Source organism: Temnothorax longispinosus, chromosome 2 (assembly GCF_030848805.1).
Source record: "Temnothorax longispinosus isolate EJ_2023e chromosome 2, Tlon_JGU_v1, whole genome shotgun sequence".
In the NCBI taxonomy this organism is placed as follows: Eukaryota; Metazoa; Arthropoda; class Insecta; order Hymenoptera; family Formicidae; genus Temnothorax; species Temnothorax longispinosus.
Genome location: NC_092359.1, coordinates 11,268,307 through 11,274,306, shown reverse-complemented (window position 1 = coordinate 11,274,306; position 6,000 = coordinate 11,268,307).

The window sequence follows — 6,000 nt, the reverse complement described above, 5'->3', positions numbered from 1 at the left end:
ATCGGCCTGAGAGTTCAAACCGTTCTTTTGTAATTTAATATACAGCATCTCTGATACCAATCGCTTCGGTAAAAACCTTTCCTTATCCAGAATTTCGACGTTATCCCAGTCAAAGTCGTGATTAAAATTTAATCTGTGTTCGGTAATGACGGAAAGATTTGTCGTGTTTCTACGGATATGATTACGGTGTTCAGTAATTCTCGTTTTAAGTTGCCTCAAAGTCTGGCCCACGTAAGTCGCGTCACAATTTTTACATGAAATTCTGTACACGACGTTTTTGTGTGATTGGGTAGGAAGAATATCTTTCTGGACTTTGATATAATTATTTAATTTATTCAAGCTATAAAATGACAGGTTAACATTCAGATCCGTAACCACGCTTTTAAATTTCTCCGATATATATGGAACATAAGGTACATAATTGACATAAACATAATTGAATTTGTTATTAGTGCAAGCCTCATGGGCTTCTTTTGTCGCCAATTCATATATTGCTAAATCTCTGTTTATTTTCCTCTTTTATATATTCGGCATATTATTCTTAATTAATAATGAGAGTATTTTAATCAAAAGAAATATATACATGTATAAATGGGAATCAACCACAATATAAGCGAATGATACTTTCGGGACAAAAGTAACAAACTGTTACTTTCAGCCCCACTTATATTTCTGCCTGAATTAGTTAAACATTGATTTTTATAAAAAAAAACTGACTTCAAAATATATATTGTTTTTATGTAGTGAACTACTCAAAGGAATGATTAATTTATAATAAACAATAAATAAGAGAATAAACTATATTTCCAATAAAATATTAAGAAACTAAAAAAACACAAAATACTTCGGCCGTATTTTTATTTTTTATGACGTCGACATAATAAATATAAATGAATAATCTTTCATCATTGAGTTTCGAGCGCTACTGAAATGGGAGGGGCATTCAAAAGACGATATATAACGGCGGATATACAGGAAGGATAGGTTTTAAAATTAAATAATCGCGTTTGTTGCGCGTTACTTGTTAGCCCGTTACATGGCATTTAACGTCAGTATAATTATAACATCGATCATGTTATAACTTCGGCGTAAATCGGGCCGTGTAAACGTAGTCATTGATTGTACATCCAATCTCGTTTAAAACTACTTTTTAGTTTTGTAGGATTGTTTGCAAAAATACAGTTTAAAGAAATTAATCAATTAATCAAACAATCATTCAATTTATATATTTATAATAATTTACATTTTATAAGGCACCAATCTTACCTTAATAAAGTTAAGTTTAAGCCTAGATGAAATTAAAAAGGAAGTGGAAAATAACCAGTCAAGCGTCTTTGCAAATAAGAATATTATATTGTATATCCTGTAGGTTCCGCGACCCTAATTGTAGCCGTAGTAAACGCTATACTGGTAGTCATTTATATAATAATGAAAAAAGGGAAACATTAAGAAACTAAAGGAGGAAATCATAGCATATATATTAGCATATATAAGAAAATTAGATTGTAACCCCTCAAGAAAAAGAAAAACACAAATAAATAAATAACGAAAAACTTCGTAAACTTCAGTTTTTCTTTTTCCGCGGGGGAAGGGATGTTGTGAGCGCACGACGAATTAGAAATGAAGTATTGCACTTGGCAACTCCGAGTTGCCTCCGATCGGAAATATGACCCTATCGACGAAGACCGCTGACGCGAAGAGCTGCACAAGTTTCGGGAATGACCAAATATGGTCATCCCGGACATCACCTGCCTGTTAGACTTTTGATCTCGGTATCAAAAACGCTGACAACTAAGTCAGCAGTACCGAGCGCATAAAGAGCCCGCCTCTCCGACGAGCGGCGGGCAGTCATCAGCTAGTAACGATACGAAAACGTGCGTCCATTGTACAAAAGCTTTTTCAGTTACGCGAATACCGGAGTTAGAAAAAAGGGAACTGTTGTAAAATTGAATAAGGGAAATATATTTCAGATATTTTACACATTGTGACTCATTTGTTCTCCGACCCGAAATCCTAGAACCTTGTGTTGGAATTGCGGCACAACAACGGTAACTCGATTTGTCAAGTGCATTCTTTTGTCAAGTGCTTCATTGATTCGTACACATGACATTCCCTTTTCATGTTTGCATTGCCTGATGCATGCCCGGTGCATGCTTGCATTGCATCGCGGTATGCTCCGTTTCATGGCACTTGTAACACCTTGTTGGTTTTCCCCTTACCAACGGCATCTCTGTCCGTTGAGCGCTCTCGCTCCATCCTTCATTGTCCTGACGTTATTCAATCTTTTATAGTCCGGTTGAACCTTTTCGAATGCTTTTAATAATTCGGCCCCCGTCCGGCAAATTCATTAAGCGGGCTTGGTTTCGCGATCGCTGTTTTGTTATGCTTTCACTAAGGGAGTCCAGAATTTCGTCCTTTGTAATCGGATTCCCTTTTCAGCGCTAATTATTTGTCTGGATGCAAATTTTTCACACTCAGCGTTAGATATTCGAATAAAATTACGATAGCGCACGTGCCTCTTCAATCGCGAGCTATTCAATATCTGTAAGGGCCAAAGCACATATGACAGTCGTAGTCGTGGACGTAAGTAACGCACAAGCTTTGGCGTATCCTGATTTGTCAGGTCGAGGACTATGACCGTCGTATATCGCTACATATTATGTGCTTTGGCTCTAACTAATTGATACGGTGTCTTAGTCAAACTGCAGTTGCTGTCTTTCTCTATCATCTGTTTCCTTTCCCAGAGTTCCTTCTCTCGACGTAATATAAGTTCCATCTTTATCGCGTTATCGCTCGTTGAAATTAATCACTGATTAATAATCGAAATCAGATTTCCTTTATTCAGTATTATAGGTACTCATAAAACTCCTAACAATCTTCCTTCAATGAGCCTCAAAGATGTAATTGATTTAATTCCGCAGTACGACGGGCACAAGATGTCAGTATTCCAATTTAGCAAAATCTGCGATAGAGTTTTTGAACTAATACCTCCGCAATAAGAATAACATGGCAGTTGGTGCAATTAATTATATTATTAATAAACTACAGAGTCACGCATATACTTCCGTAGAGGGCATGGATTTTAACACAATCTCTACTCTAACGTATCATTTTAAAATTATCTTTGGACCGAACAAACCACTAAATCAATACCGTAGCAAACTCGATAATATTTATATATGTATCTTAACGAAACTATATTCAACTATATCGAGAAAATTAAGAATTTATGTGATGCCATTAGTGATGGCGAAGTCGCTTTTACTTTCAGGCTTAATAATAATCAGGCTCTTATTAATAACGGAAAAGTACTGATTGTGAGACGTACCTACATAAACGATTTGATTATACCATCCAAGGGCTACAAAGATGCTTTGCAGAGGCTTAGACTTTTATTTGCAGGGATTCTGGCTTTCACTTTAATTTTTTAAATGGATTTGTATGCTTTTTATGTAGTACATCAAAGTTGGTTGGAAAGTAAATACAAAGATAACGTTTGTTACATTTAAACAAATAATTGTCGTAAAAACAGCGTTAGTAAATTTAAACATTTTGCCACATGCCTGTCGCCGTTCAAAGAGTCAAACGTGCCTACAAACCTCGCGCAAAAAAAATGACATTTCGAATGCATGTTCAAATAAAAAGGTGTTTGCCAGAGATGCCAAGGGCATTATTTGAATAAAAGAACTTTGCCCATTTTGGGCTATCCGGGCCCAGTCATGAATAATTTTATAGATAATAATGATAAAGTACAAGAAAAAATAGTTTTAGATCCTTATTTAGACTCTCGCCGGAAGTTCTGATGACCTCCTAATGATTTCATTTATTCATTAGATGGCTCATCATCGGAGCTGTCCAAGATGACAAATACATCATTGATGTGCTCAGAAGGTATCTGTATATCGTCAGAAAGATTTTTAGTATATCCTAGATACCAAATGATCGACATAATATAAACACAGCAGCCTAAAGTATCAACACTATTTTTACATGTGCAGTTATATTCTTTAAAAGAATCTCTTCTTTCATCATTACGTTCTGCTACAATGTAAACATGGTACCGTGTTTTATTAACATGCCTGGACTGTATACGAGCTTTAAGAAATATTGAGTAAACAATATCGCTTTTGCATGAAAGCATTCGTGTAAGCATAGATAACGAAATGAATACACCTTATACACCAACACTGATGAAGGCCTAACATTGCCTGAAGCGTTTTAGCCATTGGCTATAAATTTTCAATCTTTTCATGATGCCCTATAATTTGATATATATCATCTATGGGTCCGGATGGTTCAGAAACCCCTATAAAAATGAGCGCTTTCATCTAGTAGTTCATTATTCGATTAAAATTTTATCCGTTATTTGTATTATTATTAGGTATCCATTATTTCTACTATTCGTTATTTGTTTTATTTGTTATCAATGTTAGTTGTATTATTCGTTATTCGTGTTAACCGCATAGAAAGATTTAAATTAGTATATTATATATTCTGTATAAGCATTAATATGTAATTTAACTTCTTTCTGATTAAGTATATAAAGTTAATTTTCTGTTTGATTATATTGAATTTGGTTTGCTTTTTTGTCAATTTTCTAATGTATTTTGAAAATAAAACATTTCTAACAAAAAATAAGCAATAATTTTATATTTATTTTATATTTATATTTATTTTATACCACTATTAATAATATACACATAATCGTTATTCGTTTGAATTATTACTATATTATTCAACAATATAATGTAATAATATTATACAATAATGTTATTCGTACTGTACATAGTATTATTCGTACAAATAATAAATAACTAATGTATAGTTTATTCTCAAATATAATTATTTAGATATAAAATTTACTTAAATTAACGTTTAATCGAATAAATTTTTAATTAAATAAGAATTTATTTGTTATTTACTAATAAATTATTAACCGAATAAGAATTTATTTATTGTTTATGAATAAATTATGCGTTACTTCTTTTATTTGTTATCTATTATTCGAATAAAATTTTGCTCATCTGGTGTTTGCTATGACTGTATTCGCTTTGTGCGCTTTCGTGCTGATTAGGCGATTCTGAGGCGATCATTGTGCATCGATAATATAATTACACCATAATATAATTTCACCGCTCATATTTTCGGGCGTAATTTTTACGCGAATCATGTACAGTAATTCCATAGGGTTGTACGACGTTGTTATGTGCTATGCGAGCACGAAGATTTCGAAGGCCCGCGATTAAGCGATTGCACTTCTGTAAAACGCGTACGAATGCGGTACGCAGAACGAGAAAAGGGTGCAATCCGAAAGAAAGTAAAGCTCTGAAATCCATAAGGAGTCTATATTGCTCCCCAACACCAAATCGTACACTACAGAGGATGGCGACGAGAATGGGATTTTGGTAGGCAAGATGGTGAGAGGAAACCACGTGGAAATCTGTTAGAAGAGTTTTAGTATGAGACACCACAAGGCGTCGTGATAACGACGGTCACCTGGCTTTCGATTACGCTCGATACGTAAGTCGGAAGTCGGAAGCCGAGGCGGGAGCGCGGAAAAGCACATTTTCACACTCGGAAAAATACATTTACGAGTTACGTGAGATACGAGATACGTGATACAAGAAAATACATCACGGGCTATCGCGTAGCACGGTACCACGTGTAAAGGCGATTTGACCTTCCTAAACATTTTCGAGAAGATTCATTACACGCGCACATGATAGGCGCGTGAAGTGTCGGCATCATGGCAGAGGTCGTACTCCATGGAACCTTCGTCCCTTCGCGATCGATACATTCGATCCGGCCACTACGGAATGGAAGCGATGGCTCCAGAGATTCCTGGCCGCGATAAAAATATACAATATTCCGGCGGAGAGAAAAGTCCTATAGGTACTTGTTGCATTACATCGGGTCAGCAGCATTTGATGTTATCTGCAATCGACTGGCACCGGCCGATCCATATATACACAACTCCACTTGAAGTTTTAATTACCTGGG